This window comes from Patella vulgata, chromosome 3 (genome assembly GCF_932274485.2).
Source record: "Patella vulgata chromosome 3, xgPatVulg1.2, whole genome shotgun sequence".
Lineage (NCBI taxonomy): Eukaryota > Metazoa > Mollusca > Gastropoda > Patellidae > Patella > Patella vulgata.
In genome coordinates this window covers 79850602-79878502 of record NC_065881.2, presented here as the reverse complement: position 1 = coordinate 79878502, position 27901 = coordinate 79850602, and positions in this window count along the sequence as shown.

Genomic DNA, 27901 nt, shown 5'->3' with positions numbered 1-27901 from the left:
GGAGATATGTACAACACGACAATGATGAGGGAATGTAGAACTGTCGATTATCCTAGTACGAATAGTAAGCATTACGCGATTGGGTACAGAAAAAACCCCACAACAAAATAATCACTGGTTTGTACACATATCACGACGTATCGCCAAGTGTTCTCTTATCATATGACACGTCAGCAGACTAATATTTATGCTAGGTTCCCACTATCACGATTTGCGCTACGATCGGAATCGTGCTTTAATCCTGGAGTAATCCTGGTGATATCAGGTGTTATCATATATTGAGACCAGAATAAGCAATCATATCGACCATATCGATATGTACCATATCGCGGACTCAATGAAATGGGGTTTAACATCCTAACCTGGGCTAATGAAGACGGGCATATGCCATACAGTGTGCTATGGGGGAAATTTTGCTGGGGCAGCGGCGCTACGGCCTACTCTTATATCGAATTCCAACTGCCAAGAGATCTTTTACGTGCACGCCAATGTGCACACGGGGCCTCGGTTTTTCGTCCCATCCGAACGACTAGACAGCTGTCCTTGTCGGTCCTGCATCACTGACAAGGGGAAACAACGCCGGAAAATCTGGATGAACTTTCTAGGCCAATGCAGGGATCGAACAACCGACCTCCAGGATAGTGAGCCAGCGTCTTACCCACTTAGCCACGTGATCCCCCCACGGCAGAGAGAACCTAGCATACGTAATCATTAAATATCTTAAGGAAATCTACTCAATATACCACCGGGCCCCAGTGTTACCATATTTAACGCTTGCTTAACTTCACAAATAAAATGGTTAACGAAATATTGATTCTGAAATTGAACGATTTTCTTTAATTTAAAAGGGCACAATTTAAATCATGATTGCCATATACGTTCAACATTTTCTTAAAATATTCATACCACACCCCGCAAGTTGACAAAACATTCTCAGACTTAAAGTAAAAATTTTCTCAAAATTATTCACCTTTTTTAATCAAAATATAGCCCTTTTTAAAACTTTTTGTGGTTTTAATGCATCAAATACATCAATAAGAGACTCACCAAAGTTATTTCTCATAAATCTGAGAATGTTTTGTGACCTTGGGATCTGAACATTTTTAGTATAGCAAGAGGTTGGGGAAAATGTCCCAATGGAGAAAAGAATCGCCCCACTCATTTGTAGAAACGAAGAGTGATATTTGAGAGAGAGAAAGTAACATATTTGGGAAGACATCGCACTTGGAACTCAAAGCACAGAGCGTTTGCCTCCCCCGGAGGCTTGGATGGCCAAATGGTTAGCACGTGCGCGCTGTATCATACGGACTGTCATTGAGTCGACTGGCGTGGTTTCGAGTTCCCGGTTGTACGTAGCAAGGAGTAGAGTCGCCTGTCCAACCTCGTGGGTTTTCTCCGGGTCCTCCGGTTTCCTCCCACTACTAAAGACCCCTACGCGCAAGCTAATTATTGAAATAAAATTGAACCATGTGTTAGTCCCGAATTGAGCTAGTTTGTGTCGAGTGGACGTTAAACCCCATTTTTCTCTCTCGTTTACATCCCCAAACAAAGATTACCAATTAGAATTACGATAAGAAGTAGGGTGACCCGAGCCGAAAAAAATCTCGAAAACTATTTACAGTTATGGCACTATATTTATATAAATAACAACCCTAGATGATCCTTTATTATAAACTGCCAAGAAACTGTACCTGCGTGCTATATTTCACAAGATATATCCATTCGACTGCATTGTAAAATACACTGCTTTTGTGCACCATCCGCGGACATATTTGTTTTGGGTTTTCAATGTTGACGGAGTTATGTTCTCTTGGTTATTTCAAATTATTGATTTATTTTCCGATAAGAATGAACCATCACTACCATTCGGGACTATTCGTTTAATTCGTAATTTGCTATCTGATGAAATTGGCCCCATGCTTCTATTGAATTTAAGATTTTCGAGCATGCGCAACGCAGCTCAGTTTTGGATCGGCCATGCCCGTGTGCTTAATTTTGATGTGTGCAGTCCAATTTAAATTTTTGTAAATATATTAAACCAATCTATTTATATTTTCTGTATACCCATAGAAACATAGGTCTATTTATATTGGTATTTATATGTGAATGTGCCTTTGTAAATTAATATTTGATATCCCATTTAAGAAATAATGTTCGGAAAGTATGTATATTGACGAAAAGTTTCATGGAGTAATTAGAGTATTAAATAAATAATGACAGACTATTTTAATCAATCTAAATGAAAAATATGCAATAGCTGATCAAGTTATGTACAGATTTGAGATGTACATTGACATTTTGTAGTTGGGTTTGAATAAGTGAATACAAACTAGAAGATACATAATTAAGAACAAATTCAAATTCGGGAGGACGTTCCTTCTTGTATGATAGCTTTTACACAAAAATAAATATGCTGATTATTTTAATATGTATTTCCTATAACTTTATAGGGACTGAAAGCGATCGATAACATTAACAAAAACACATCTCATCGTGACCAACGCCCTCTGAATCAACATGCCTGTATGTTAGATCTTCTTTCATATAACGGTATGTCGTCTATTACAACACTCTTACATACATTTATATGTACAGTATAACATCTGTCTTAGCAGATATTTTTTTATAAAACAGTCAATATTATCTTGTCAGCTATTATACGAAAGAAATACAGGTTTTCCCAAAGATAAATAGGTTAAAAATTAAGGTAATCAGCGCAGGTGTACTCACTTTATCAAACAAAGCGTAACTCAAATCTTACCCCAAAACACGATCTGTTACGACAATTCACAAATCGATTGATAATAAATAATACATAGTCATTATTTACCAAACACAGATATGTAATTTAGAACTAATCTGTAATAAACATATATTCCAAATTGTTCCCCTTGGGACAAAATAAAAAGTTAAGTTTTACTTAGAGTATCTCAAGGGCAACTTTTCAAACAAGATATCAAAGCAGATGTACAGTAGTAGGCGTATTTTGTAACATAAATTGCTATCTGAAAATTAACCGATTGGTTTAAAGAAAACAGTTATTAAATAATGAATTGTTAAAATACTGTGAGAAGTGTCGGAATGTCGGTCTGCTGGGACGTCTGGATTGACAAATAAAATGGTTTTAGAAACGAAGAATGAAGAAATTGTATTTTTTTATAACCGCTAAAAAGGGGCATTGAAAGTTTCTTCCGGTTAGGTAGGATCAGCCAGGTCAATTAATTTTTGTAAATTTTCTTTTAAAACTGAAATCGAGTGTTCCTTACCGGCGACAGAAAAATAAAATATAGACTTATTGGAAACTTGCTGATTTAAAACATACCTACGAAACCGGAGCTGTGCCTTCAGTGCCTCTTTTATTTCCCTATCTGTAAGTTGTAAAAGCCCATTTTCCATACCCTCTTTACTTTTCCAAAGACCCACCCCGATAATTGCTGTTGTTAGGCGCTCTTTTTTGCCAAAAGAACCGCTAGCTTTTTTTTTCGATTTCTTCCCGTCTTTGCCTAAATTTAAAAAGTTGATTTTTAGTTATCGTTTGAGCATCCATTAAGACCAAATTACGTTTATCAGGTGAAAGATTTTTTAGCCATTCATCAGATTTATTCATTTTACATAAAATGGACGCTTCGTTGCCAAAAATATTAGACGAGGGCGCGATTAATCTATCGAGATGACTGAACACGGTTTCCGGTAATTTGTTGTGAGGCATGGCAGAACTCGAACACGAAGGATTAAAGTCATCTCGATACTCAAGTAAAATTTTTGCAATGTACTTTCTAAACTCGGCAAAGAGGACTTCCAAAATATGGATCAGGGTTGAATTAAAAGTTAAATCAGAATCAAATTTCGTCAGGTTAGCAAGGACCGAATCATTTTCAATTTTAATTAGAGATTCAAATGGGTGTGATTTACCTTCAACAAAGTTTTCAATATTAGGGTTTTCCAAAAAATCATGTAATTCCTGATAAATAGTTTTCATGTCAAGTGCATTAATGCCGCTTTCTAGTATGCGCCACAGTGGAGCTGTAATTAATTTATCTATCAAGCAAAGCCTGGCACTCAATATGAAATAACGGAATTTTAATATCCAAAAATATGCTTTGGGTCAATCTATTTTCTGTTCCAAAATCACCAAGAAAATTTGTTATATGCTTGGCCATATAATTTACAATTGCGACAACGTGGAAAATAATATTAAACCGGTTATCATGAAATGGCGTTAGCGGTAATTTTGAAATCCCAAGGGACTTAAGATACAACTTAAAAGGCAAATAACAACCCGACTTTTCGTCCCCACCCTTTGTAAAGGCTTTACAGATGGTCCGAACCAATCGAACACACCCAGGTTCGTTTGGCAAAAATGAAGAAGCGGTTTTAAACGTTTGGGCCGAATACATTTTAAAATACATTTCCTCAAATTTCTTCAATTCAGACGCACTTTTATCGGCCAAACCAGTTAATAGATGAAGACCGCAAAAGAAATGATTTATATTTAGGTGAATATTTCGCTCTGAATCTGATAAATCAGACCAGTTTTCTACTAATTTAGAACAAATATTGCCTCTGTACTGTGTAAATAAATTGTTAAAAAGCTTTTCGGTGCTGGCTCTGTCTGACATCGTATTTCTAATTTCGAAAATTACGGATTTACTAATGGGCCCAGCTATATCATCAAGATCTGCCAAAATTTCATTTAAAGTTGCAAGAGTAGTTTGCGCAGATTTATCAGCCATATTCCGAAGACCAATAATAATTGGCGTATGAGTCGAGTCAGCGGTTAGTGCATATATAAAGTGGTGTTTTTTGCTGACTTTAAGGTTTCCGAAACATGCTTTAAAGATACACCACGCGCTCACATGATATTCTTTGAACTCTAGTTCTTTTTGGGGCATAATTAGATTTCAGTCCCGCGACAGCCAAACATGCGGTTATAACCGCGTAGACGTTCCTATCGGAAACGTTGAGGTTTTTTAGTTGCATGACCAAATTATGGCATTCTGGAGTGTATCTTTGATTTTTGACATACAAAATTACTTCTTCGCCACGAGGTTGGGACTTACAACCAGTTTTTTTATTTGCCAAAACTTTATTATTATTAGCCTTCGCGCGAATCAATTCTTTTGAGGTCTTCCTTAGTCGATTTTTTAAACGGAAATTTTTTTTTGTACGTATTGACCCTTCTTAATAAATTCTTATTTTTCCTATTTAATTTGGTCAAAGTCGCAGCATCGACAGATGTCTGTGTCTCTCTATTTATTAAATGTACCGTGCTGGTATCTGCCGATGGTGTCTTGTCCACTAACTCGGGGAAAAAAGGACTGTCGAGATAATCGTCATATAATTTTAAAGCGTTATTAGAATTATTTTTATTTTTACCCAGCTTTCTAGTCTTTGTCTTCAGTCTGGCCAGCCTACTTTGAATACCTTTGTTATCAAACGTCACGCAGTCGTCATGTAAAGCAGTACTTATAGACCGGTGCTCCGTATTGGTCGGAAATTTATTAATAATGCCTAGTACTAGCCTATTTGTAATTCTTGCGAAGGGAAGATTAGTTATTGTACTGAGATCTTAGTCATCGCCCAAACCAATGCTGGATAGTAATTCATCGTTGGACGTCATGCTTGCTAATTGAATGGGTTGACAACAAATTAAAACAAGTCAGTCGGTCAATTCCTAAACAAATTAAAAAGATTTGTTTCTCTTTAACCCTAAAAGCCAATAGTCTCGAACAGTAAATATAGTCAACCGAGACTATTGTGCGTTTCGATTAATTCCCGGTAGCAAATTTAAGATACGAAACAATTTGTTTATTTTCTAACTTGACACCAGTCGTCTTAGCGATTCCACGAAGATTTTAGGAACCTTTAAAAAATTAAAAGATAACTACGGCTTTTTTTCTTATCCCGTCTAAAACAAGTTCTACGGAGATGTGAAAAAATAAAAACGACAATAATTTTTAGAATTTTGAACGTAGTTTGCGATCAAATAATTTCTAAAGACAAACGCGTGATGATAGGGTGACCCACCATAAATAAATATCTCCATATATCTCCTTATATCTCGACAATTACGCCACAATATTTATATATATGCCAAGCCTCAAATCAGTTTCACACAATTATAGTCACTAAATAAACGATCATGTTGTACTTAATAAGCTATGACCATTAATCATCTATAAATAATAGACTGAAAACTGGTTCCAAGTGTCGTCCATTACATCCAGACACTTTTGAGTAAAAGATAGGTTACGTGCCCTTGTTTTGAAATTAGTCTCGCTTAACCAGTCTATCGACCATTCTACGTCTGATTGACAGGTCGGGATAATCAAGACTACTTTTTTACGAAACATAACAGAAAGCTAGAACAAGAAATTGAATTTTGAAATAAGCACGTTAGGTAGCTCAACAATCGTTTTAAGAACCTTGTAAAAGTAAAATGAAACTACTGCAAGTATCATGTTCCTGTCTAATCCGAGTGATTCAGAGATATTATTTGTACTAAACCAAAAGATGCCGCTCTTAACGGTACAGTTAATGATAAAGCGATTTAAAAAATGAAACGAACGTAATTTCTAAATCTGCTGTAATAACCAAGAAGCTTAATTTCACTGCTATTCAAAATCGTCAACAATAAATTTTTTACGGCTGTAATAGTTGATAGATTTGTAGAGAATTGCACGTGCCATGGCTATTTATAGTATCATATTGTCAGAAAGTTGGTCTCGGCACGGCGAATGTGTACGCTTCAGTGGTAGTCTCGAACTATCAGCGGTGGACTTTATTTCTGTAGAGCACATGGGCCACCCTAGTGATGAAATAAATTTTAACTTGTCTTTATCTACCATCTGATGTTGTGACAATACCACGTGCATGGCCATATATAGTGGATATTTGCTGCGATGAATTACTCGCACGTGCTCCCAGCGGACCCGGCGGTGTTTTGTCATCATTCAGAAATTCGTCGTTGGACAGTCAACAACTCTCCAGGTAAGACCGAATTTCTTAGCGGATAATTATTGTTGCATGGGTCACCCTATAAGAAGGTATAATAAATATCAAATTACAGGCGTTTAACCACTAGACCACCCAATCCCCCAAACCAATTAGAATCACAGTAATAATCTATAATGTATGTTGAATTATGACATTAGGGGATGAGATTGATTTCTAAAAACCAACACAGAACTTTCGTACATCTTCCCGATGTCCAGAATGCCCCGATTTAGACAACTGCGCAGGTGCTATATGCCTACATCTCTTCGACGTCGAATTGATTTCTATTTATAGATTTCACAGAAAGTTTAAGATCATCAGTAGTGTTCAGTTTAATGAGAACAACAAAATTGATTTTTGTTAAAGGAAAACTTCTGTCCAATTAAGATAATATAAAATACATAATAATTAGAAAGTACTGCAACGTATCAAAGGAATAAATTCTGAATATTTCTAACAAGCAATTTAAACCAAACTTATTCAAGTAATTGGTTAAATTAAATTCCTATTGATAACTTTATAAGGGTGTTTTTAGATGCAACGAATAGAAATTTCGAAAGGAAATAAAAGAGATCGGATTTACAAAATCCCGTGGGTACTCGTGGCCCACGGCCCACACGATGATTCGAACCAATACAGGGCATTCTAGCCGAGAGTCAAGTTGCCTGATCGCTCATCTACCAGGTTCGCCAATAACCTTTAACTAAAAATCTCTGATTCCTTTCAAATTTATAAAGAATTTAGGTCATCAAAGAAAGCTGATCTTTTAGAACTTTATACACCTGGCCGAATATTTGTGACAAAGTGATTTATATTTCTCACCAAATTGAACAGTATCATTTAGGTACATAGAACTTAATGAACTCTGCTAGTTTTAACAATGTATGAATTTTGACTTTCACCTCTATATAAACTTCTGTTAAGCACGAACTTATTAAACATCTAATTGATTCAGTATGATCTTTACAAACTACGTGTGGTCTTTGCGCACGCTCCGCTTTACTTCAAAGGAATATGCATTGGTCAGTAGACATGCCGTGACGAGATAAAATAGACAATTGCATGTATGACCATGTGTGCAAGGGTATATATTGAGGAGTTCACTGACAGTTAGCAGAGAGGAGCCGGGCGGAGAAGAAAGGCTTGGACGAGAGTATGGACTCACCTGAGTTCAGCCGCTGCCTTGGCAGACGGGCGGAATGGTAGATTCAATATGGTTAGATGTATTCCTGTCGTAGTAATAGTTCCAGTATAGTCTAGTTTTTGTAGTGTTGATGTATTTATGTAGACGCTTGATATCCTGTTCCCGTTGTAAATAAATGCTGTATTTACTAAACTGGTCTACTGTTATCACTAACGATAGTGTTACATATTACGCACATCACATAAACTACTTTAAAGCCCCAAACTGTTCAACTAGTCTCTTATGGTTTTTAAACCCCTCTTTTATGAAACAATCTACCATTTAGTTTAAGATGATGCTATATTCTTTAACAAAAACCCTTAAAAATCCGTTTATTTTTTTATTAAAAAAAACCCCTGTATATACAACTGTTAACGTGTCTTATAATCCTGTTTTTTATGATTATATTGTCACTTTGTATATTCCACCTGAACACATGAAATGAAAGGGCGAACTATAAATATGCTGTTATAATAATAATAATAATAATAATTTTAATTGCCTACATAATTTTAATTAATCTAATCCATTGTCTAGTTAGCCTGTTATAATCCACATGAATCAAGGAATCGTGTTAGATGGGTTTTACATCTACTGTTGGAATGGAGAGGCTCTGTCTAAGTATTTGGATCTTTATTGTGATCCGAGGTAAGTATTTGTATATTTCTTTAGAAAAACGTTAGTCTTCAATTAAACTGTTTTACAACACATTTTCTGTTCATTTCCTAGGGAGCCCCAACCAGACAATGATAAAAGTGGATTAGAACAGTGAAACACTGATTAAAATTATTTTCGTGAATTAATGTTTGAATAATCCCCCTTGTACATAATCTACCTTCACAAAATATGCCAGTGGTAGTCATTCAATTCTATAGATATAATGCCCCTTTCCACAACTGCGTTGTCTGGGAATTGTTTTGTCGATGTCCCTCTTTTAAACTGCGTTGCGAAATTTACTAATTTGAAGAAAAAGAAAATCAACGAAAACAAAAACAAAAATGCCCAAACCCTGCCAGCAGTGGTTCTGGTTCGTCGGGGTCGGGGGTTGGGTGGTTGGGGGGCTTGTTTGTAATCAGTAATGTATATTTTGGATAGTGTGTGATAGCTATGGATAGACCAAGGCTGCATATAATTAAGACACAGGCAACAAGTCCCCATATTTCAAGATTTTTTATAAGTGGAATAATAACGCTCTCGCTCTTTTTTTTAAACACAATTTGGGTAAATAGAAAAACGAGATATTGGATTTTGCGAATTAATATTTTAAAATTATTTTCAGCTTGTGTTGGATTACGAGCGTTTACTCCAGACAACTTTAACAGGATTTTTCCACTGGCAAGAAAGGGGCTCATCTTGACAAATATCACACAATTAAGATTTAAACTAAAAGCCTGTAGCGAGGGTCATATATTCCTCCATAAAGACAAATTGGAAGATTTAAATTCTTATGGGAGCTGGAAGTTTGAGATAGGAGCCCGCAATAACACAAGATGTTATATTTATAGACGTGTACTTGGAAGTTTACATTCCACCAATTACGAAGTTCTCTTGGACTGTAACCAGTTTCTGCCATTTTGGATCCGTTGGAAAGAGGGGTTGTTAGAGCTAGGAAAAGGGAGTGAATTTGGTATTGAGAGGGTATGTTTTCTTCAAAACTCTCCTTTCGACATTAACTATGTATTCTTATTAACTGGATGGGGAAGTACTGGCTGCTGGGATATAGGTAAGATATAAATAATAAATTACGCCATCGATCATGAAAGACAGTGAAATTCAAAGTCGATGATGAACATTTTCTGCCCAGACTGCCTGTCACACATCTTGGATTACAAAAAAATTCTGCTTCTAATTGGGGTCCGGTTGCTCAAAACTCTTAAGGTATCATTAACTTGCTAACGTGCCGTTTGTTAAGGGTCCGTTAAATTTCTGTTGCTGGAAAGTCAATTTCATTATCCATTTTCTAAGACCCCAGTCAGACCGGGGTGGCGTCCTTACCGCGCTGCTACGGCACGAAAAATGGTCTCAGAGCACGTCAAGATCGCCATAAGCGTGCTAGAAACGCCAGATATTGTGCTGTGGTCGCCAAAGATCGCCGAGTCACGGCGTTTGTTTTGAGCATATTTAAAACAAACGCCAAGATTCTGTGATCTGACTTTGAAAGCTGTGAGAAGGCGACTTGTTTGAGTTTGTAACTTTTTGAGACATTTTCTCGCGTGGTGTTAACGTTTACCGGCAATCTTATGCATTTTCTGGACGCCACCCGGTCTGACGGGGGCCTAACTTAATTAAAGACTAAAAGATAACTGTAGAATTTACTACAAAAACAATATATAAAAAATCTACAGAATACTTTATTTTTTCTTCCTGTCAATTTTATCATAAATCGGTAGGAAAACATAATGGGATTTGCACTATAGAATTTTTGGAGTCATTATTTCCTACAGGCCCCCACAATTCTGTAGAATCCTACAGAATTTTATCCTATGGCCATAAATCCAGGACGTTACAGTCCGATATGCACGAATATCGACAGAAACCGAGATTGTTGGGTTATAAACATCTATTTCAGGTTTCATCAAAATTGGATAAAAAATTGTGACCTCTAGAACCTTGTGGTATTACATACTTTTACAATATATGCGGCCACTTTGTTGTGCAGTTTCGGTCGGATTTTTATGATAGACATAAAATGCAATTTCAATTCTATTCGGTTATGGATATTAGTTTCTCAACCTGTTGCAACATAGGTCTTAATCGTGTGCATTATATATACTTAAAGGAGCTAATTCTTTAATCTTTGGCACCTAGAAAAGGGACACAAATGGAATACAAGGCATATAATAATGTATTATGAATGTATATATAAACTGATTTACATTCAATCGTTTATGTTTTTACTGTAATGTCTAATCAATTGAGTAGTATTTTTTAGCCTCTGATTATTCCAGTCTACATCGGTAGTATTCTCCCCTGGGATATGTTTAGACTCGTTCATCGTGTTGCGTCATTACAAATGGTGCTCAAAAGTATTCTGACACGCGATTCCTGTGTCATTTTTAAATTGTTCACGGTGTCTTAAATATTGGATACCAGAATCCAATCTTTTTACGGTAAGATAACATCTGTGGAAGACTGTGGAAGATATTGAGTTAAAGACGTAGCCACTTTAATTCATTCTACATAGGACCCTTGGTTCACATAAAGGTTTCATTACCGTGTAAGACTCAAGTTCAGAGTAATCTTTTAAAGATGGGCCCGAGACTGAACTGTTTCAGTTCGGCATAGTAACTAGAATAATGTTTATTATTATATTTTAGATACATCGTCTTCTATATTGACGCCTAGTTGGACGAAGCTATCAGGAAACAAAAAGCTTGAAGGATCAAAAGTTACAAGTCTTCATGCCAGAAGCTTGATAGAATGTAATCTTAAATGCGTGACACCTTCTGAAGATTTACCATGTGGTTGTGTGGAATATAGTTATAATAAGTTAACTAAACAATGTTTAGTTGTTGATGAAAGTGTAGCTAGCACCATTGTTACATCTGCCGGTTGGAGAACATGGAAACTGAAGTAAATAGAATGCGGTGTATTGTTACACAGTGGTCTTTATTTTGGAACTTTAACTACACCTAGTGTATAATATACTCAATTATAATCAGGAACATCTGGGCTGAGAGCTAGTTAAATTTTCCTTTAACGGGATAACGCGTTAACATTTGAAAATTAACGATTTAATTTGAGTTCATTATCTAAGCTCCTAAAATTTGGTCATTTTCGTACGTAACCTGTTTTTTTACTCTTCACTAATTTTCGCTAGGTAGACAATCGAGTCTACGATGACGTTTTAAAATTATCCACATGGCCCTCTTTTAAGTCACGTGGACAATTTTTAGTGAGTATTGCCACTGGTTGACGGAATCTAGAGTAGTGAACTTTGATCCCAATTTTTTTATTCCAACCCGTTTTTCACCTTTCTTTTTTATATCTACTGAACGAGAATCGATTTCAGACGAGTTATTTGCCCCTGAGTTAGGAATCGGAATCAGACCAGTTTTTTGATAATCTACCTTACGGACATGGACGTAACAGACTTTAGACATATACTTAGTCACAACTTGATGTTATTTTTGAGACATTTTCAATGTTACAGGCGCCTGTGGTTAAACCCTATTTCATTTCATTTCATTTCTATGCATAGACTTTCTGATTTGTTGTTTGGGATATATTGACAAACCAAATTATTTAGGGTCTTAAAGATATATGCCAATGTATAGCTCTAACAAGTAAAGAAAAAAAAATAATTAAGCAATTGCAGAACGGATTTTTTTTAATTACTAGCGATATATTTGAAGGTGCATGGGTAAGCTCTCCCTGTTCATTCCAAACTGGCCTGTGTTCAAACTGCATGAAAATTTCAAGGCGTTTGCTTACAGAACGTGTACATATGTCTTACATGTTTGTGTGCTCTGGCATAATGCGACACGCCCAAGTGCAGCTAAAAATTCACAGCTGAACTGTATCAAAGAACACGGGTTTCATGTTGTTGTAAGGCTAGAAATGAATACACTGTTTGAAACGGGATTTGCTTACTCTTATTGTTGGAATGTATTGTCCTAATATTTGTTAATTAAAGTGTGTCTGTCTAACACAATATTAATTATTCCTCTAGGAAAATGATAGCATATATAATACATTTGTCTAAAATTGTATTTTTCTAATGAATTGTGGATTATGTAAGCCAATTAAAAATACAGACAGTAATAAAAACTCTGAATTATTATGAAAAACATCCATAAGCATTATGGATTAGTGAAGAAACCGGGTGTTCGATCCCTGCATTGGCCGAGAAAGTCCATCCAGATTTTTCGGCGTGGTTCTCCCTTGTCAGTGATGCAGGACGGAGGGCCTGGCAAGGACAGCTGTCTAGTCGTTCGGATGGGACGGAAAACCGAGGTCCCGTGTACACATTGGCGTGTTCGTAAAAGATTCCTTGACAATTGGAATTCGATATAAGAGTAGGCCGTAGTGCCGCTGTCCGGGAAAAATTTCCCTCATAGCACACTGTATGGCCTATGCCCGTCTTCATTAGCCCAGTTCGGAGCAAAGCAGTAGGACGTTAAAGCCCATTCCATTTCATTTCATTTCATTTCGTGAAGAAACACTCTGGGGCGGCCACATAGTTTGTACATTCTGCTTGTCCTTCTGCAGTATTTGCACTATATTATGTCTCTGAAATGAGGACAATGATATTTTGGGCGAAAACCTAGTCTGTATATTCTGGTTGTCTTTTTCAGTATCTGTACCATGTGTTATTAGAGTTCCAAAAGAGGGAATGAAATGGGGTTTAATATAACATTCTACTTTTCTGCTACGATTGGGCTAATAAAGAGGGGCGTACGCAGTACAGTGTGATATGAAGGAAATTTTGCCCGGACAGCGGCACTACGGCCTATTCATACATCGAATTCCAACTGCCAAGAGAAATTTTACGTATACACCAATGTGCACACGGGGCCTCCTTGATGCCGATTTTACATAATTAACCTTTTTATTTTGACTGCTAGATTAGGATTTAGTGTTCTTGGAGACGTAAATTATTGATTACACATTTTAAACATTTTACAGGTAAATTCTTTCTATACAAAGACTTGTGTAATCAATAGACTTCCGTAAATAAATCAGGTATCAAGATGTCAGTAATTATATCGATAATACATAACCATAATTAAACAATAATGAAATGAAATGGGATTTAATGTCCTACGGTTCTTCGCCGACTTGGCTAATGAAGACAAACCATGCACTGCTATGAGAGGGACATTTTGCCAAGTGATCTTTCACGTGTACACCAATCTGTACACGGTACCTCGATTTTTTCTCGTCCCATCCGCACTACTACAGACTGCCCCTTGTCAGGCCACCTGTCCTGCACCACTGACAAGGGGGAATCGTGTCGGATAATCTGGAGGAACTTTATCGACCAACGCAAGGATCGAACACGGAACCCCCTGGTTAGAGAGCCAATGTCTTACGCACTGAGCCACCCTGGCTCCCCATAATTAAAACAGTGTTCTGATCATTTTTATTAATAAGCAAACAAGGACATGGAATTGGGATTAATGTGTGTTCAAATCGGCGAGGTTCTTTTATGTGCATAAATTTGTTCACGAGTAGACCTTGATTTTTGTCACTACTGAACGACAAAGCAAAAGTCCCGATACGGCCTGAAACATTTTAATCGACTCGAGTGCCCTATCCACCTGTGTACCAACACCCAATATAACCAAAGAATATATCAGAACTCAATCACCTTTTCAAAACTAATTTTATATACATTTATGAATAATTATGATTATTAAGCTGTCATGTGAGCGATTCTGGTTGGTCTAGCTCTATTCTAACGATTCGCCTGTATTTACGATGTTTGAACACATCAATTTTTCCGTTGATATATGTCTGTTTTGTTTGTTTCAATTTGAGTGTTTTATGCAAAGAATCTTGTTAGATCAGTTTTATATCTACGGATGGAATGGAGGACCTGTGTATGTGCATTTGGATTTTCACTCTGATCCATGGTAAGTATGTTTATATTTTGTTTCAGCCAATGTTAACAGTGAATTAAACTTTCTAAATCGCATTTTCGCTTGGATTTTTAGCAAGAAAACAACTAAACAATGATAAAACCTGGATTGAACGCAGATCGAAATCTGATTTTAATTATATCAATTTGTGGGTCGAGAAGAATCTCCAGATAAAATATTTATCGCCAATACTGTGTTGGGAATAACCCGTAGATACAATGCCCCTTCAAAATTATTCGCGGTGGGATTTTAATAATTTGTTCTGGTCTAATCACTTTGTACTTGGGATCACGAAAGCAGAATGCCAATGGATTTGTTTTTGTTTGCATTCCAGTCAGGGTTTTTACATAGGCTAAGCCTGTCCACCAATCCCATTCAGACAAGGGGGGTTGGATGGCCGAATGGTTAGCACGTGCGCGCTGTATCATACGGTCTGTCATTGAGTCATGAACTGGCGTGATTTCGATTCCCCGGTTGTACGTGACAAGGAGTAGGATCGCCTGTCCAATTCCGTGGGTTTTCTCCGGGTCCTCCCGTTTCCTCCCACTGCTAAAGACCCCTACGCGCAAGCGAATGATTAAAATAAAATTGAATCATGTGTAAGTCCCGAAATGACCTAGCTTGTGTCGAGTGGACGTTAAACTCCATTCTCTCTCTCTCTCTCTCTCTCTCTCTCTCTATTCAGACATCCTGAATGGAAATAATTTTTATAAAAAAACAAACCATAAATATAATAGATGTATTTCGAAATGAAATGGCGTTTAAAGCCCTAGTCACACTGGGCTAATGAAGCCGGCCGTACGCCATGCAGTGTGCTTCGCGGGAAATTTTGCCCGGACAGCAACGCTTCAGCCTACTCTTATATTGAATTCTAATTATCAAGGGCTCTTTTACGTGCCACCCCCCCCTCCCTCCCTCCCCGTCCTACACCACTGACAAGGGGAACTATGCCGGGAAATCCTGATGAAATTTCAAGGCCAATACCAGGATCCAACACCTGACCTAGCGGCTAGCGAGCCAATGGCTTACTCATTGATCCACTGTAGGTTCAGATGTATTTGGGAAAGTATTCATATTAAACACAACCAATTGATTTCAAAACACAACCCACGAATCCACCTGATTTTAATATTTCGGTTTCATGGAATGAATTAATGTATCCAAATCCAACGATCACAATCCTTTGGGGTTTTGGAAAATACCCGTTTGAGATTCTATTATCCCTCGACATGGCATTTTGCGAAATTTACAGCTTCAAAATTATTTACGTTTGCTTAGAATACGACACACTATATTTTCCGATCTTAACATTTTAATATTTTCAGTTTGCTTTGGTCTACGTGCTTACAGTCCAAACAACCAAAACTACGCTTTTCCACTGGCAAGAAAAGGTCTAACAGTTACTAATATCACACAATTAAAATTTAAAGTAAAAGCCTGTGGTGATGCTCATATATTCCTCCAGGAAGACGAAGTGGCGGATTTAGAGACTGATGGGAACTGGGCCTTTGTTCTTGGATCATGGGGCAATACAAGAAGTGAGATTACAGCAGCAGTCTTAACGTATTCAAGATTTGCGCCGCACATGGAAGTTCTCATGAACTGTAGCGAGTTTCGGCCATTTTGGATACGTTGGGCAGGGGGATTGTTAGAACTCGGGAAAGGAAGTGAATTTGGTATCGACACGATGTCTGTTCATACAATCTCTCCTCCTTTGGACTTTAACTACGTTTTCATATTAACTGGTTGGGGAAGTGATGGCTGTTGGAATATAGGTAAGATATAAATAGATCTGCGATGACTGAAGACATGAATTTTATTCTTATAATAAATATTGTTATTAAATTATAAAACCAACCTTTGCTCGGAGTTATAGAATGCTATAGAATGGTCATCTGCAAACATTTTGAATCTTACAAAGCACCATTTCGAAAGTACAACGTTTGGAAACTGTATTTCTTAAATTGGTAAGCTGCCAAGGTTTGTTTACTGTGGTACTATGGAAGCCTGTTATGGCCTGTTTATAATCCCGTCTTAGGCAATGATTTTCAAAGTATGAAATCAAGTAGTCGAGGATGAAGGAGCAAGAAGTTAAGATTTTAAATAGGCCGCAACAGGTTTCCATGGTTTTACAGTAAGCGACAGTATAATGGACACAATTCGAGAAGAATGTAGCAGAGCTTAAACTGTTTGAATTTCTAAATCAATATATATTCAACAATTCGTATGATTAAAGGCTTATTGACGGCGACTAATTATTCTGGCTTCCGTAGCCTTATTACAGCTTTAAAGGGTTTATAGCCATGTGCTTTGGAATCTTAATATGGGCGACACTCATATTTCATTGATATAGGAGTGCACAAACTGGTTTACATTCCATTTCTAAACTTGTTCTAGTAATTCCTAATCAAGTGAGCAATCCAAATTCAATGACGGGGAACGCTAGAGTGGAGGCCGTCTAGCACATATGACGTCACATGTGGAGTGTAGGTTAGAGTTGCAGAAAGCGCTTACCTTTACCCACATATGACCTCATTGGTGCTAGATCTAGCGTTCTCCTTGAATGACAGTCGTTTTACCCTGATTAGTTATATTAGAACGGTACTCCTTAAACGGCGAATGCCAAAAATAGAGATGATGCGACTTGATGATCGGGATGCCCTTATTTCCAGTGTATTTCTTTTTATTCTGCTGTAGAAATTAGAACTAGCGGGAAATTTACAACAAAACGGAGAAATGCCATGGGCTGATAATACGTATATTTTAAATGCAATGTAAAGACATGTCTTCTTTTCACTTAATTTATTAAATATTCGCTTATATGGGCTAATTCTACGCTGATATAATAATTATTATTTGCAGTTTTTCGACCAAAATTAGATTTCAAGAAAATCAATAAAAAGAAAAAGAAACATTGTCGATTGTTAGATTTATTAAAAGACATTTTGGCTATCGCCTTCTAGTATTATCAGCACATGGCATTTCTTCGTTTCGTTGTGAATTTTCCAGTAGTTCTAATTTTTACAACAGTCAAGACAGTCACCTAATGAACATGTACAAGAAGATTAAACATCCTACCTGAATTCAAATTCAAAGTAGGGGTTTTGTGTTCCAATGTCTTGAACAATCAAATAGCGTATCGCTACTAAGCGTTATTAGAAAATTCTCAACCTCGAAATTGTTCAAGGTACTGATGTGATGACACTTTCTCTGAACCCATGTGGTGATAATAACAGACGATTTTAAACAGAAATCATAATTTTGACTCGGGATATATAGGATAATCCCGGGTGTACAGACACTTAGTTTGGCAAACTGCATTTGTGTGTAAACTAGATTGTTCAAACGTTGTGCAGATGGTTATTGTAAATATTTTGACTGGACTCCATAATATCATAATTATTCTGTTTCTAGATAAGCAATTTGATTTGTCGTTGCTTAGGCACACATCAAGTCGGATTCCAAGTCGGAATGGTGTATATTTTCATTAAATCAATACCTCGACTACGTTAGCTAATTATCGAAGGGTATCGCTGCCAATATTAAATGCTCTGCTAAAATGTATTTCCAGTGATTAAATGTAAAAAGTTAAACGTACAAAGTCCTAATATCGATAATGATAATGCCACAATACCTCAAATGCCACATTTATATCTAATAAGTGAAAAACATTACTCAATACATTTAACATATGCGCTTTGTCACACCCAATAAATATCTTTAAAAGTATTTGCGACAGACAATAAGATAATATTTATTTATTTTAAATATTTGTATTATAGTTTTTATTGATATAATATTGGTGGCATTTAATAAAATAGTATTTATTATTATATTTTAGATATGCCTGGTACTATACTGACTTCCGGTCGGAAGAAGGCATCAGCAAGCAAAAAGATTCAGGGATTAAACGTTAAGAGTTATCAAACCAAAAGCCAACTAGAGTGTGGTGTTAAATGCATGGCACCTACTGAAGATTTACCATGTGGTTGTGTGGAATATAGTTATAATAAGTTAACTAAACAATGTTTAGTTGTTGATGAAAGCGAAACTAGCACCCTTGTTACAGCAACTGATTGGAGAACATGGCAACTGATGTAAATAGAGACGGTTTTGACGAATTTAATGTGGCCATGTTTATGGCTGCACATACGCAGATCTGACAATGCCCTACGAGCGTTTGCTTTGCAAAGATTATTATTACTGCTAGCTAGTATAAAAACTTGGTTTTGCAAATACCTTTTTCCTTCTTTTTTAAGGTATATTCTACGGCAAAAGACTCAATATCAAATAAAGTAATTTAGATCAAGAACTCAATGACTATTCAATGGAGTGACGTTGTACACAAGGAAACCTTTTATTATATTTTTTAACCAATTTCAATGCTGTTTTCACCAGTTAGTAGTAGCTCTTTATTCCTATACACGCTGGCATCTACGATGCATGCGTATGACCTACCTCTAAGCTTAAAATTGAAAACAGTGGCATTTTTGAGCTAACATTCCTAATTTTCAATATATCGACTGGAAACCGTTACAAATGGCCAGACTAACCACATATAATATCAGATTTTGAATATGTTTGATTTTATATTATTTAAAATTATTTTTCATTTGAAGTCATCTTTTTAGCGTAATATCATTAAGGTAAAACTGACGGGAATTGCAACAATTTGGAAAACGGAAGTCAATCTTTAAAATCTTATCCGATGTTCAATATCTTTACATTTTTGGAAACCATTTCGGGTCGAATTCGGGTCAATTGCTGATGGCTTAGGGTTCAGTAGGTCATTTGGTGCACATTCGGAAGGTTTATTAAAATCTGTTAATTAACAAAGGTTCTGTGTAACTTTTAAAGTATTGAAATGTGAGAGAGTATGGTACGATACCTTTAATACCAGACGCTAGATGTCGTTAGCCAAAAAAAAAAATAAAATAAATGTTTTACGGTTACTTGGCACAACAAAAAGAACAGGAATTATGACACAGCACGTCTAATATCTGACGCTAGTTTTCAAAGGCCAAAATAAATAATTTCTATGTTCACGGTTATTTGGTCAGAAGATGTAGGGGGTTGATCGGTCTTTAAGCTATACATTAAAGCGATAATTTCACATTTTTAAATTATATTTTTTAAAATGTATTAAAATAAAGCCTTAAAATAAATGGTATCAAATAAACAGTCCTACCTTGTTAAAGAATAAGCCTATTAATCCTATAATTCTCTATTGCCAGTTGAGAAATTGGCAAAAATTTCATTTTCAACTTCAAATTCAAACGTTTGAAGATAGTTATTCCATGGGGGGGGGATAGAAATAAAAACAAGGGAGGTAATTGTGTTATTATTTCCGGGGTGAATGATTTTTAAGTGTGAGAATGATACCTATGATCGTATAATAATAGTGCGTTGACAACCTATTGAACAAAAGACATAGAAATAATTATGTTTTGACTTTCTTAGAAAATATGAAATTCTCGCTATAAAGATGATTTGCCCAGCTCTATAACGTTAAGAATATATATTTTTAAATTTTATCAGGTGTAGGTCCAAAATATTTATTAATGTACTACACACTATAATAAATGATTTAGTGCGTGATTGTATTGTATAAAAACTATCAGCATGGTTTCTATGACAATTCTAGTTATAATCTATCATTTGGGTTTTTTTTTCGAAATGTTTTAAACGACCCTAATGGGTGTGACCATATAAAAACATCAAAATTGTTCCTATGACATAGTTATAACCTATAAAGTAAGTACACTATCAATTGTTTTTTCGAAACGTCTTAAACGACCACAATGGGTGAAGTCGTAAATGATTAAGTTCATAAAGGATTTAAATTATTTCACATTTTTATTTAGATCCCTTTCACACACAAAAACCAAAGTTGCCAAATTTGTCCTCTATGCACAGACCTAGTGCATATTGATAAACATTATTACTTTTAAGCTAAGCTATTCAAGGCGGGCTCACAAATAAAGAGAGATAGCGAGAGAGAGAGAGAGAGAGAGAGAGAGAGAGAGAGTGTTTAACGTCCACTCGACACAAACTAGGTCATTTCGGGACTAACACATGGTTCAATTGTATTTCAATAATAGCTTGCACGTAGGGGTCTTTAGCAGTAGGAGGTCCTGGAAAAAACTCACGAGGTTGAACAGTCGATCCTACTCCTTAATTGTCACGTACAACGGGGGAATCAAAACCACGCCAGTTGACTCAATGACATACAGCGCGCACGTGCTAACCATTCGGCCATCTACCCCCCCCCCCCCCCCCCCAAATAACAAAGGAATAAAACATTGTAAACGGTAGCGATGTCTTTGACCGCAGAATAAAATAAAGAATCCCCCCCCATCTGTCTGCAGTCTTTAAAAAAGTTATACCATCAGTACCAAATTATAATCATCGTAATGGAAATCAAAACCTCAAACTATCATTTTGTAAAACAGTTGGTATTCTAATCCTTAAGTGGCATTTAGCAATTGGGATACACATTAACCGAACACAATTTCTATTAACCTTACCCAGTTTAACATATGGCCCCCTTTGAAGACGAGGATCACGTGGCTAAGTGGGTAAGACGCTAGCTCGCTAGCCTGGAGGTCGGGTGTTCGATCCCTGCATTGACCGAGAAAGTTCATCCAGATTTTCAGGCGTGGTTCTCCCTTGTCACTGATGCAGGACGGAGGGGCTGACAAGGAAAGCTGTCTAGTCGTTCGGATGGGACGAAAAACCAAGGTCCCGTGTACACATTGGCGTGCACGTAAAAGATCCCTTGGCAGTTGGAATTCGATATAAGAGTAGGCCGTAGTGCCGCTGTCCGGGCAAAATTTCCCTCATAGCATTTCATTTCCCTTTGAAGACCGGGGATCACGGTGGTTAGGTGGGCAAGACGGTGGTTCGCTAGCCAGGAGGTCGGGTGTTCGATCCATGCATTGGCCGAGAAAGTTCATCCACATTTTTCGGCGTGGTCCCCCCCTTGTCAGTGATGCAGGAAAGAGGGCCTGTCAAGAACAGCTGTCTAGTCGTTCGGATGAGACGAAAAACCGAGGCCCCATGTAAACATTGGCGTGCACGTAAAAGATCCCTTGACAGTTGAAATTCGATATAAGATTAGGCCGTAATGCCGCTGTCCGGGCAAAATTTCCCTCATAGCACACTGTATGGCGTGTGCCCGTCTTCATTATCCCAATATAGGAGCAATGAAATGAAATGAAATGGAGTTTAACGTCCTACTGTTCTGCTACTGCTACAGATTGGTGGATTACTTTGTGAGGCAAGATCTCGGAACCTTTTGCAAGCGAGTAAGTTAAATCTTTACAATATGGAAAATTTAATCATCCCTGATGAACTGACAGAGATCTTGAAAACTATTGGTATGAATACTAAGGCCAACCAATGGAAAATTGATCGACGAGAAGGTAAATACCCTAACAGAAAATCGACAAGTAAGCAAAAAAGAGATTTTATAAGAGGACAGCGGTTCAAACAGATGCTTGCTGCCAAAAAATCGACGGTACCCCCAGTAAATGTAATTGCCACAAAAACTAATATAGCTGTTCAAACGAACGAGATAAAACCAACAATATCTAGATTGTGTCAAACAATGTGCCCTGAACTGTCAGATAAAAGTGCCACAGCAGTACCAACCACTTACACTAAAAGTACACAGACTGTTGCCGTGGCTACAGAATAAAGAGAACCAGGGGTCTTGACAGTGACCCCGCCAAAGACACAAGCAACAGCCAAAGTATTTAAAAGGCATGTGAATAATGATAAACCTGAGTACTTGATTAGCTGGCAAAATATGCCGGCAACAAAGAACACTTGGATTTCAGAAGACAAGCTTGACAAAAATGCCATTTCTTACATTGCGGCATACCCAAATAAGATTTTGGCCCAGAACCGTGGTTGGTGGAAAATCGAAACCAGGCTGATATTTATGCTTTTCCAATTGGGTGTGGACATTACCCCGCAAAGAAAGCTTAAAACTTTCAAAAGTCTTTCATTCTCAGATAAACGAAAAAACTGGGAAAGTCCAACTAAAGGTAGAACGAGAAGATCCGGGGCCGCAAAAAGGAGACCGATATACAAGAATAGATTGGGAAGACTGGGATGTGATTGCCAAGGAGAACCCAATATTCTTTACGAGTATAAAACAAACGTTACCTCAGGGCAATTATTCTTTAAAGTGATAATTTGTTTTTAGAAAATATGTTTTCATCGGAAGTTTAAAAGAACAGTTTTTACATTTTGTTTTAAATCTTAAGTGGTCACCATTATTGCGTACGCTCGGATTTCACTCTATGAAGGCTAACGGGCCTGTTTGAGACATTTTAAAAACGTATTTAAGCATTGTTTAATTTTATTATGATCCGAGGTCGAATCATATTCAGCTTAGAGGAAATTATAATGGTGATAAATTTATGAATTGTTTCTATTTCGTTCTTTCAGTAGTTCATTCGTTCAGTATTCATTCATTCAATTATGTTTCTGTTAATCCACCATTTTAATTAGACGTTAAGCTACTAATCTTATGACAGACTGTTGACAGCTGACACATTAATGAGTTCAATTACTATCTTATTGTTTTATTTTATTGCAATGTCTTTTATATTTTAATCTATTCTCGTTAATTGTTAATTGTTATAAGTAGCCTTGGTGTATATTGTTAATTCCTTAGATACCATTTTATTGTAAATACCGATTTGTACATTGATATAGTATTCTAGGTTTCATCCCGTTTGCAGGACAGTTACCCTGCTTGTTGGACGTGCTGTTCTCCGTCTCCCGTATATGATGTTTAATGTTTCCGGTAATAAATAGTTTCAAGGATAGTTCAAGTCTTTAGTTATTACCGAAGAATTACACTGCTACAGTCCTACGGTTCTCCTCCGACTTGGCTAATGAAGACAAGCCATACACTATGCTATGAGAGAGACAGCTGTCTAGTCGTTCGAATGGAACGAAAAACCGAGGTCCCGTGTACACATTGGCGTGCACGTAAAATATCCCTTGACAGTTAGAATTCGATATAAGTGTAGGCCGTAGTGCCGCTGTCCGGGCAAAATTTCCCTCATAGAACACTGTATTGCGTATGCCCGTCCTCATTAGCCCAGTTCAAAGCAGAACAGTAGGACGTTAAACCCCATTTCATTTCATTTTATTTCCTGTTCAAAAATGATGTCCCAATTAAGGGAGGGTTGTCAGAAGATGTTGGTGTCTTTCTTATGACTAGAGACATTTTTGAACAACTTCCTAATATTGACACCTAAGTTTATAACAGTTCCGCAGGATTATGCAACATTAACAGTTTATGGCTAATTTACAATGTCCGTAATGTGTGTCGGTTTTAATTCTAAATGTTCCTTAATTGTTTCTTGTTTTAATCGACATGCATTATGTAATCAAGAAATCTACCAATGAAACCTCTCTCGGAACAATAGGTCCTGCATTCTTCCCCGCGGTATATGTTATATACATTTATGAATATAACGTTACATGATTATTAAGCTGTCCCGTGGGAGATTCTAATTGGTCTAGCTCTATTCTAACGATTCAAACTACTGGATTTTCGTGTAATATTCGATCGGTTAACCGAACAATAAATATACACGGGCGATAATATTGACAGCTACAATCGATAGGTCATCAATTTTTCCGTTGATATATGTCTGTTTTCTTTGTTTTAATTGGAGTGTTTTATGCAACACTCTACTGGTGGAATGGAGCACCTGTGTATGCGTATTTGGATTTTCACTCTGATCCATGGTAAGTCTGTGTATATTTTGTTTCAGCCAATGTTAACAGTGAATTAAACTTTCTAAATCGCATTTTCGCATGGATTTTTAGCAAGAAAACAACTAAACAATGAAAAAACCTGGATTGAACTGTTAATTGAAATCTGATTTTTTTTTATCACTTTGTGGGTCGAGAAGAATCTCCAGGAAAACCGAAACCCAGGTCCATTCTGTAGATACACTATTTCTTGGCAAAACTACCTTGTGAATCATCCGTAGATACAATCGCTTGCAGTGGGAATTTTACAAATTTTATGTTATTTGGTCTACATTATATTTGGGAAAGTATTTATATTAAACACAACCAATTGATTTCAAAACACAACCCACGAATCCACCTGATTTTAATATTTCGGTTTCATGGGATAAATCAATGTATCTAACGATCACAATCCTTTGGGATTTTGGAACATACCCGTTTGAAATTCTATGGTTCCGCGACATGGCATTTTGCGAATTTTACATCTTCAAAATTATTTACTTTTGCTTAGTATACGACGCACTATATTTTCCGAACTTAACATTTTAATATTTTCAGTTTGCTTTGGTCTACGTGCTTACAGTCCAAACAACCAAAACTACGCTTTTCTACTGGCAAGAAAGGGTCTAACAGTTACTAATATCACACAATTAACATTTAAAGTAAAAGCCTGTGGTGATGCTCATATATTCCTCCAGGAAGACGAAGTGGCGGATTTAGAGACTGATGGGAACTGGGCCTTTGTTCTTGGATCATATGGCAATACAAAAAGTGAGATTACAGCATCAGCCTTAAGTTCTTCAAGATTTGCGACGCACATGGAAGTTCTCATGGACTGTAACGAGTTTCGGCCATTTTGGATACGTTGGGCAGGGGGATTGTTAGAACTCGGGAAAGGAAGTGAATTTGGTATCGACACGATGTCTGTTCATACAATCTCTCCTCCTTTGGACTTTAACTACGTTTTCATATTAACTGGATGGGGAAGTGATGGCTGTTGGAATATAGGTAAGATATAAATAGATCTGCGATGACTGAAGACATGAATTTTATTCTTATAATAAATATTGTTATTAAATTATAACACCAACCAACCTTTGCACAGAGTTATAGCATGCTATAGAATGGTCATCTGCAAACATTTTGAATCTTACAAACCTCAAATTGTTTCAAGTGCAACGTTTGGAAACTCTATTTCTTACATTGGTAGGCTGCCAAAAAAGGTTTGTTTCCTGTGGTACTATGGAAGCAGGTTATGGCCTGTTTATAATCTCGTCTTCTCGTACCCGCTTAGTCGCTGTGAGGCAATGATTTTCAAACGTATGAAATGAAGAAGTCGAGGATGAAGGAGCGAGAAGGTAAGATTCAAAATTAGCCGCAACGGGTTTCCTCGGTTTTTCAGTAAGCAACATTATAATGGACACTATTCGAGAAGAACGTACATAGCTTAAACTGTTTGAATTTCTAAATCGGTATATATTCAACAATTCGTATGATTAAAGGCTTATTGACGGCAACTAATTATTCCGGCTTCCGTAGCCTTATAACAGCTTTAAAGGGTTTATAGCCATGTGCATTGGATTCTTAATATGGGCGACACTCATATTTCATTGATATAGGAGTGCACAAATTGGTTTACATTCAATTTCTAAACTTGTTCTAGTAATTCCTAATCAGGTGAGCAATCCAAATTGAATGACGGGGGAAAATAAAAAAAATAAATTATTTGTGATACGTTTCGGTAATCAATATCTTCTACGGTGATTAAATCCCACATCCCCACTGAGTCATAGACTTGCATGTTGTAGAGTCTGAGTGATTTCTTACCAAGCCCATCCTGCTGTAATCCTACTATAAACAATAACACGTGAACCACTTGACCACTTGAGAAGTGCTTTTAACGATCCTCAAAGTATTTGGGTATATAGGTTCAAAGCGGCGAGAATATGCATTCACTTGATACACTCACTCCGTTCGTTTGACATTTCCCTCTCTGTTCAAATAATCTGGTGATTTGGCGACGAATTTCTGAAATACTGCACGGCTGCATTTCCGGCAGTCTATTTCACAAAATATCGTGGCGAAAATATTCATTCACTTTGATTCACTCACTCAGTCCGTTTGACAATTGATTCACTCACTCAGTCCGTTTGACACTTTCCTCTCTGGTCGGATAAACTAGTGATCTGGCGACAGGCGGTATCTGATCAGCTCTATTTATCTCGACAATCGGTGCCTAAATACTGTCGGACAGCATTTCCGACAGTCTATTTTTCAAAATTGTCTACTTTGGCGCTCGTGAGTGGGCTTCGTCAAGGTTCGGTCGTTTGACACTCTATCTCAACGATCAGTGCCTGAAATACTGCCAGGCTGCATTTCCGGCAGCCTGTTTTTCTAAAATGTTTGGGGAGGCCCCCCTACCGTAGTTGAATCTCGTGCCTTTGCCCCCTTAACCTTGGACTTTGCCCCAGCTTTGCCCCTTCAACCACCGGCGGCCACTGTCCTCGAACTTGGTCAAGGTATTGATGTGAGACACTGTACTGTCATTAACTTTCTCTGGACCATGTGGTGATAAAATCAGGCGATTTTAAACAAAAATCATAATTTGTGCCAGAATCGTTTTCACTCGAGATATATAGGGTAAGCTCGGGTGTACAGACAATCAGTTTGACAACCAGCTTTAATGTATCAACAAAAACTACTGTCCTGATGACTTCCAGGCGATCAGCAGCAGGCCACGGACTATAGCGTTGTTCGTAATCTGTCGGCAAAGGCCTACATTATCCGAAACCATAAACTTGAAAATCTGGCAGTAGTGAAAGTTTCCCACTTGCTGATGACACAATAGCCTCAGACCTGCTTGGAATGGTCGTCCTTACTCGGGATGCTGATGTGAGGGCTTTCTGGTACTCATGCCCGCTTGAATTAACGCAATGGTTCGTTCTCGGTATTCAGATGTCAGCCCTAGTATATCAATGCGTCGTCCACGAGATTTACAATCATATCATCCATTTCTAATGAATGGAGGGTCACGAAAGAACAAAGTTCACAATAACTGCATTTCTGTGTAAACTGGATTGTCCAAACGTTGTGCAGATGGTTATGAGGTGAATATCTTGACAAGGCGCCATAATATCATAATTATTCTGTTTCTAGATAAGCAATTTGATTTGCCGTTGATTAGGCAAGTCGGAGTGGGGTATACTTTCATTAAATCAATACCTTGACAACGTTAGCTAATTATGGAAGGGTATCACGGCCAATATTAAATGCTCTGCCAAAATGTATTTTCTAGTGGTTAAATGTAAAAAGTTAAACATACAAAGTCCTAATATCGATAATGATGATGTCACAA